At 52.9% G+C, this 8,356-nt stretch overlaps 1 protein-coding gene across 1 annotated transcript in view; it reads left to right on the top strand.

The window, feature by feature from the left end:
* Window positions 1-206: 206 nt before the first annotated feature.
* ABAT (4-aminobutyrate aminotransferase) overlaps window positions 207-8,356 on the top strand; it is an 80,193-nt gene continuing 72,043 nt past the window's right edge. The window contains exon 1 of the mRNA XM_034669573.1: window positions 207-737. The gene's annotated coding sequence lies outside the window, so the exon portion shown is untranslated. The remainder of the gene's footprint in view (window positions 738-8,356) is intronic.

The following is an 8,356-nucleotide window of genomic DNA, read 5'->3' as shown; positions in this document are numbered from 1 at the left end:
GTGATCTGTCCTACATCATGCAGACGGATCTATGTCCAGTGCTCTTTGCATTGCCTCTAGGGTGCACAAGCCATTTCTCTTGCGGAGCTGGTGGGGCAGGAGGTGTTAAGTGAATGGCAGCTGGGAGGGCTGAGCGAGAGGGCCCTGAACGCCCGCCCCAGGGGGCGGAGAGAGGCAGGGCATCATACGGACTCCGACTGCACATCTAGGGTTTCAGAGCCAGGGCGCCGGGTGCAGGTGGGGCAGCTACACTCGCCCGCAGCCCCCAGGACCCAGGAAAAAGGACAGGAGGTAATTAAGGTCTGGTGAAACCAACCTATAGAGACGCCCCCTTTTAGAGACGCGCTCTCCACCCCCCATCAGATAGGTTCCCCTCCATCCTGACGAGGGTCCTCAGCCTCCTCCTCCATAGCCCCAACCCTCGCTCCCGGCCCTCGCGGTCCGTCCTCCAGGCCCCCAGCTCCGCCGCCCCCGGAGGCCGGACTCTGCCCCCGCCCTGCCTTCCCCCTCCCCCCCGGGGGCGGTGGCCCGTGGCGGGCGCACTCATTGGCTGCGGCGCGAGCGAGGGCCGGGGCTGGCAGCGCTGATTGGCCGGCGCGGCTCGGCGGAGCCAGGAAACCCCGCGAGTCGCTGGGGGAAGTGGGGCAGAGACTGGACGCACCCGGAGCTCAGAGCGCAGGAACCTCAAGTCGGAGCCCGGCAGATCGGAGTCCGCAGACCGGAGCCCGGGCGTGGAGGTAAGGGCCCGGCGCCGGGTCGCGTGGGGGCGGGCCCGTCCACGCGAGATGGAGTCCTTTGGCCATGCACCCAGGGAGCAAAAAACGGGGCGTCTTCCCCCAGAATCGGGGCCCTCATCCTCTCGAGATGCGGGTCCCCTCCCCCAAAAAGAGAGGGTCTCTCACCTCCTAGAGAGCAAAATGCCCTCTTTTTCCCATCAGAAATGGGCTCTTCCTCCTAGCCCCAGGCCCTAGAGATAGGATTCCCCTCCCTAATTTATCCCTTGAAATGGAATGTACCCTCCCAAAGTGTGGTCCAACCTCCGCACGTATCTAGGGCCCCCCGGATCTCTTCAGAGACGGATGCACCTTCCTCCTTCCTGAGAAACTAAGTTTGCATCTCTTCTCCCACCCTCACTTCAGAGTGATGAGGGTCTTAGGTAGGTCATAGATAACAGCATCCTCCCTCCAAGGAAAATGAGATCTCCCAGATATCCTAGGAAATAAGCCCCTCCTTAAGACAGGGAAATCTCAGGGCAGAGACTCAGCATGTCCCCCTCAAACCCAATAGGGACCTCCCTGCGTACCCCACCTCAGCAACTGGACTCTGGGATTTGCCTTCAGATATGAATGATTCCCTTCCCCTCCCCACCCCACCCAAGACCCCCTTTCTACCCCTTACAGAGACAAGGCTGCCTCAGACGCCACCACATTAGAGCATTTTGGGGTAGGTACCCTCTTCCTCCAACAGATGTAAGGCCAGGGGCTTTCATACTCAGTGATAGGACAAGGGTCTGGCCACCCATCTGAACCAAGTCACCCACCTCACTCCACCTCTCTCCAACCTTTCAAGCCAACAGCCTCTCACTAACACCCTTCACCCACTCTCCCGCCTCTCCCAAATCCCACCCTTCCCGATTCTACTCCCACACCTTACTGTTCCACCTAATTCCATCCCACCTTTCCTCTCCCACCCTGGCCAGAGATCAGACCAGAGGAGGTTTAATAAGAATGAAGCCCTCAAAGCCAGGATCCTGAGCCTAGGGAAGGACCCTTTTACTGCCCTCTGAACTCTGACAGCAGAGATGGCCTCTGAGGCAGCAGGACCACCAGAGGACCCCCCCATCCCCCACACAAAGGGCTCGTGTTCAGGATATTCTCCCCAGAGGCAGTCCAACCTCTGCCCTGGCAAAGGGACTGTCAGATGCAGGGGGGGGGCCCAGCTTGCTCCCTGGGGCTGCCCCCTTACCCCCCAGCTCCAGTGGGCCCTGCTCGGTGGAATTCCCTGGGCACTTGGCCAAAGAAGGTAGATGTTGCAGGAACCATCCGTTGGGCTGGAGACAGTGTTAGCTTTGCTGGGCTAAGGGTCAGGATGTTGGTGACTTGAGCGGGGCTGGGAACAGCTCTTCCCCAGCAGGCAGGGGTGAAGGACAGGAACGAGAAAGGCAGGGAGGTTTGCCTTGCTCTTTAGAGCTGCACCCGGGATATGGGGTATGGAGGAATGTGTGTCCTGGATGCCTGAAGAGGTCAGCCCTGGGGAGAGGTAAGTCCGGAGTTCTAGGTTTCTAGATTAAAGGGCTTCTAGAGGTCTTCTAGATTAAAGATCCTGCCCCTTCATTTGACAGTTGAGCAAACATAGGCACAAAGAGGGGAAGACACTTGCTCAAGGTCATCCAGCCTGTGGGTGGCAAAGCTGGTCACAGTCTCTCCAGGGATTGTGGGGTGCTGGCGTCTGAGACAGGAGCTCCAGTCCTCACATTTACAGCTGGAACTGCTTGGACTAATCTCTCCACTTGTCAGAGGAGGTGCAGAGGCTCTGAGAATGTCACGCAGCTAGGAAGGGGCAGAGCTGAAACGCAGCACCCCCCGAGACAGGCCGCCTTGTAGAATCCACTCCTGAGGGTCTGCACTTAACTGCTCACCCCGTGGGAGATTTTGCTGAGCTCACCACCAAACTGACACTTGCCAAAAGCCAAATCGACCCAGGATGGCGAACGAGATGGGCTGTAATGTGCCGGTCCCCGAGATCGCCGCAGGAGCCTCAGTTGCATAGCTGGGTTTGTTCCAGGAACTTTGGACGGGCCCCTTCCCTCCTGTCCCTGCTCAGAGCATGGCTTCTGTTCCTGAATGGGGCCAGAGCTGAAACTGGCCGCCGCATTCCAGAACCACCCAGCTGGGCAACAGCGACCAGATCCCTGCAGACGGGAGCGTCTTGAGGCGGGGGCTCCCCCTGCCTCCAGCTAAAGTGTTGGTTGTCATGCTCCAATTTAGAGCAGGGAGCCAAGTCCAGGGTGCCAAGGTGAAAAGTTCAGAGCATGAGGGGAACTGAAGTGCAGAGGGGTCAAGAGATCGGTCCCTGGACCCCTCTTATCTGGGTCTAGAGCCCAGATCTGCTACTTGGTGTGTGATCTCGAGGAGATTATTAACCTGATCCACGTAAAACGAGCTAATCCTCGTAAAGTAAAGTGCATAGCTACTACAGCAAATGGGTGGAAGCAGTGGTTGTGATTTCAAGTGCAAAGTCATAAAACCCTGTGCTTGTTGGACCGCAGACCATAAAGTCAGATGGAGCCCAAGAGTCGACGGGTCGGGGAGCCTTGGGCAGATCATTCCCTCTCTGAGGCTCAGTTCCCTCATCTTTGAATGAGGTTTGTTGGGGGGTAGGCATCAGATAAGAGACAGCCGCAGAACAGGCCTTCTTATCCTCGGCAGTGTTGACATTGGGGGCGGAATAATTCTCTGTCTTGGGGGCCGTCTTGTGCACTGAGGCTGTTGAGCTCCGTTCTGGCCCCTCTCCCTAGTAGATGCCAGTACAAGCCTCTCTAGTTATGCCAACTAAACTGTCTCTAAGCATTGGCAGATGCCCCCTGGGGGCAGAATGACGCCCACCCCTCCCACTGAGAACTTTTGGCCTAACCAGATGTCTTGCACGTCCTTGATGCTTCACATAGCACAGCATCCTTCTCCTTCCTCGGGCTCCTTGCTCTGCCTTCTGCATGATGGAGGGGGTGGTGTCCAGCCGCTGAGCCTCTCAGCGTTTACAATGATCTCAATCCTTCACATAAAACAGGACTTTGCCACCTCCAGAGTGCCTTCATGTTCATTGATCTGGGCTTCCCATTTTACAGATGAGCAAACTAAGGCTCACAGAGGTTAAATGGCTTGCCTAAAGGCATTACCCCTTCCCCGCTAGAGGTCAAAGAAACTTTCGTGCCAGCAACAGTTTCAGAAATAACCTGGTTCTGGAGCCTCCTTCAGAAGGTCACCTAGCTCTCTCTTGCAGAGCTCACACTGCCCTCCCACCCCTAGGACTCTCCTGCAGCAGTGCTCCCTCATGCATGCAGCTCTGCGAACACAGGCATGTCTGCTGCAGAACTTTGCAGCACCAGCACGGGGAGGGGCTCCATCACAGTGCGTTCACAGGGAAATGAGCAGTCTTTTTAGAAAGATGAGGGAGAGGTACATTCCTCACCTGGAAAGTTCCCCAAGACATTTAGTAAAAACAATAAAGTTGCAGAATTAATATACACATTATATATAAAAAATATATATGTGAATGCATATGAGGATGATTAGTCAAGCAAGCAAGGGGCATGAAAGAGACCTATGTATATGTAAGAATATGTTCATGGGGGAAGAAGAGGAGGAGGAATCCTCCAGCCAGCTTCCCGTGCATTACAAATGAGCAAAGCACGGCACACAGAGGTTGACAGACTTAGCTCTGAGTCACTTGCCAAGAGGTACGACCGTGGGACTCCAGCCCACGGGAGGAGCCTGCCTCTGTCCCCAGTGTCAGCTTGCCGGGCACAGGCGAGGTCTGAGGACCACACCCTCCCGCCTGGACCCGTCCCTCTCTCTGGGGACATGAAGTGCTCATGCCAGCAGTCCCAGTGGCTGAAACTCAGGCCTCTGCCCTTCCTGAGAGTTTGGGAGCCACGAGAGAGGAATCCTGAGGCTTCCCCATCCCGGGCTGAACTTCTGCCCTGGCCTTAGGGAACTCCTTAAGAATTCCAGTGGGCTCTGGGGTGCCTGTGTGGCTCAGTCATTGGGTGTCTGCCTTCGGCTCAGGGCGTGATCCCAGGGTCCTGGGATCGAGCCCCACATCGCGCTCCCTGCTCTGCTGGGAGCCTGCTTCTTCCTCTCCCACTCTCCCCGCTTGTGTTCCCTCTCTCGCTGGCTGTCTCTCTCTCTGTCGAATAAATAAAGAAAATCTTTATTTTATTTATTTATTCGACAGAGAGAGAGACAGCCAGCGAGAGAGGGAACACAAGCGGGGAGAGTGGGAGAGGAAGAAGCGGGCTCATAGCGGAGGAGCCTGATAAAGAAAATCTTTAAAAAAAAAAAAAAAGAATTCCAGTGGGCTCTAGGGCAGGGTGCCTACAGCTGAATTGGGCTCCTACCAGCATGATGGCCTCATGCCATGACCACTATACCTCTCAGCATCTCATTTCCCCGTCTTTGGCAAGGGGTTAATGGTGGAAAGCAAAAAGAAAAGTAGTGGGAAGAGGGGCAGTAATAGGACCTGCTCATTACTGAGCAGGGTATGAGAGGATTAACCAAAACTGTGTTCCAACACCTGGTCTTCTCTGCTGCTATGAACACATATGTACAAGTTTTGGTTTAAAGACAGTTTTAGTTTCCGTTCTTTTGACTATATGCCCAGGCGTGAACCACAAGGTCACATGATCAGTCACATGGTAATTCTTTGTTTAACCTTTTGAGGAACTGCCAAACGACACCATTTTACATTCCCACCAGCAGCATGCCAAGGTTCCAATTTTTCCACATCCTTACCGATGCTTGTTATTTTCCAATTATCGTTATTATTACTATTACCGCCATTCCAGCAGGTGTGAAGTGGCATCTCATTGTGGTTTTGTTTTGTAGTTCCCTAGTGACTAGTGATGTCGAGCGTCTTCTCGTGTGCTTGTTGGTCTTTTATATATTTTCTTTGGAGAAACATCTGTTTAAGTCCCTTATTCATTTTTGAGTTGGGTTGACTTTTTTTGGTTGAGGTGTTTTTTTTTTAATATTCTATTTATTTATTTAGAGAGAGGGAGAGCACAAGTCGGGGCAGAGGGAGAAGGAGAGAATCCCAAGTAGACTCTGCCTTCAGCGCCGAGCCCTATGTGAGCTCGATCCCACAACCCCAAGATGTGACCTGAGCCGAAATCAAGAGTCGGACACTCAACTGACTGAGCCACCCAGGCACCCCTTATGGTTGAGTTTTAAGAGCTCTTTATATACACAAATGTATGTTTGTGTTGCCATTTCCTCTTGCATGTAAACATAGGCTCAGCTCCTGTGGGTCAGGCAGTCTTGTGACCTTGGGATAGCAAGGTGACTACAACACAGTTACTGCCCACAAGGGGCCTCCAGTCTAGAGCAAAGTTTCTCAACCTCAACGCCATTAACTTTGGGGGGCTGTCCTGTGCATGGTAGGATTAGCATCATCCCTGGCCCCTACCCCACTAAAGGCCAGTATTTCTCCCACGTTGGAACAACCAAAAACGTCTCCAGACATCACCCACTGTCCTATGGGGGCAAACTTGTTTCTGGTAGAGAATCACCAGTTTAGAGGCTAAGACAGATATGTATATTTACAATTCTGGTCAAATGTCTTGTGCCTAAGAGGGTTCATGGTGGACATTCAGGACATACTTGTTGGATGGTGGGTGGGTGAGTGGATGGGCGGATGGATAGATGGATGGATGCATGGGTACAACCACTTCATTGGTTAGATAAATTGATGGATGAGTGTGTGAATGGATGGATGAGTAGATGAACGCAATTTATAAAGCCCAGACATGCACCTGAAATTCTACTATGGGAAAACAAAACACTGTTCTTCAAACTAGAATATTCTACCCTTTCTCTTCCCCTAGCATGGTGGTTCTCACGCTTGAGCATAAGAAGCCCTGGAGGGCTTGTTAACACACAGACTGGTGGACCGCACCACCAAACTTGGTGATTCAGTGGTCACTGGCCTGGCAGAATGCTCCCATCCTTGTTTCCATGTTCTTTGAGAACCCTGCACCAGAATCCCCCACCTTGCCAACCTGTCCTTTCTCAGAGGTCTACAGGCTTAACTACCAACACCTCCCATTTAGGGGCTCATATTTATTGCCTTGGACTATTGGCAGCATGCTGGAAATCTGTTCATTGGCCACATTGAGAATTTCTTCAAAGCTGGGACCCACTGTGCCCTAGCATCTTACTTCTGGAAACGTGGTACGGTGCCCAGCAGCATCACAGCATCTGGATACTCATTAGAAATGCAGACTATTGGGGGCGCCTGGGTGGTTCAGTCTGTTAGGCAACTGACTCTTGGTTTCAGCTCAGGTCGTGACCTTGGGGTCATGGGATTAAGCTCTGAGTCGGGCTCTGCACTCAGTGGGGAGTCTGCTTGAGATACTCTCTCCCTCTGCCTCTCTCCCTGCTCTCTCTCTCTAAAATGCATAAATCTTTAAAAAGAAAAGAATACAAATCTATATTTTAACAATATCCCAGGTTGGCGGTGGGAGGTGGGATTCGTGGTCACATTCAACTTTGGAGACCTTGTCCTAGGACATCTCTGTCACCCTCACAACTCAGAGCTAGGGCCCTCTTAACTTTGCCAATGAGTTACATTGACAGCATTTGTTACAGTGTAAATGGTGTCTGGGTTGGAACGTCACTTGGGCATTACTGGTCGTTCTATCTTTGCCTTTTGTATTTTATCTCTTGGAATGTCTGAACTGAGGCCTTGACCCGTGGAAAAACAGAGGCCCAGAGGGGCAGTGCCTTGCTCAAGGTCACAAGATGACCATGAAGCAGAACGGAGATTGTCGTCCACTCCCTCAAGGGGCGCAGGACCCAGAGGGGCTGAAGTGCCGCGGTGGTGACACATGACAGCCTGGTGTGGGAGGGTGGCATTCGGAAGCTGCTGGGCTTGCTCTTCCGAAGTGGAAAAATGGGAGATTACTTAAAAGTAGGCCAAGAGCCTGGTTGGCTCAGTTGGTTAAGTGTCTGCCTTCAGCTCAGGTCTTGATCTTGGGGTTCTAGGATTGAGCCCCTGCATTGGGCTCCTTGCTCAGCGGGGAGTCTGCTTCTCCCTCTGCCCCTCCCCCTGCTTGTGCGCTCTCTCCCTCTCTCAAATAAAATCTTATAAAAAAAAAAAGTAGGCCAAGAGCCTGAAGTTGAGTGGGATGCTGTCATTTACTCACAAGTATTTATCGGGTACTCAGCAGGTGCCGACACTGCATTGTGCGTAGGGTGTTGAGCGAAGAGAACGAGGTCTCGCCCTTAGTGGCTTCTGTCTAGGTGAGCAGTCTCATCACCCAACGTTCATTCATTCATTACTGGGTCCGCTTGTTGCACAGCATCCATGTGTCATGTAGAGTACTAGGGGTGTGCGTTTGCGTGACGAGGGAGAGATAGCAACCCAGCTGCTTCACCAGAGGATCTTCTAGGCTAGCTGTGGGGAGACAGACCAGAACAGCTGCCATTCAGCGAGATGTGTCCTGGGTAGCCTGGGAGTACGTAGAGGTTGGAACTCAGAGAAACCCGGGGGATGCTGGGGAAGAAAGTGCAGGAGGAAAAGGCAGGAAAGATGTTCTTCACAGGGAGAACATGAACGGAGGCTCAGAGACTTCATGGAA

The sequence above is a fragment of the Ailuropoda melanoleuca genome, chromosome 10 (genome assembly GCF_002007445.2).
Source record: "Ailuropoda melanoleuca isolate Jingjing chromosome 10, ASM200744v2, whole genome shotgun sequence".
NCBI lineage: Eukaryota > Metazoa > Chordata > Mammalia > Carnivora > Ursidae > Ailuropoda > Ailuropoda melanoleuca.
The sequence above is the reverse complement of the archived record's forward strand: the minus strand, read 5'-3'. Positions and strand labels throughout refer to the sequence as shown.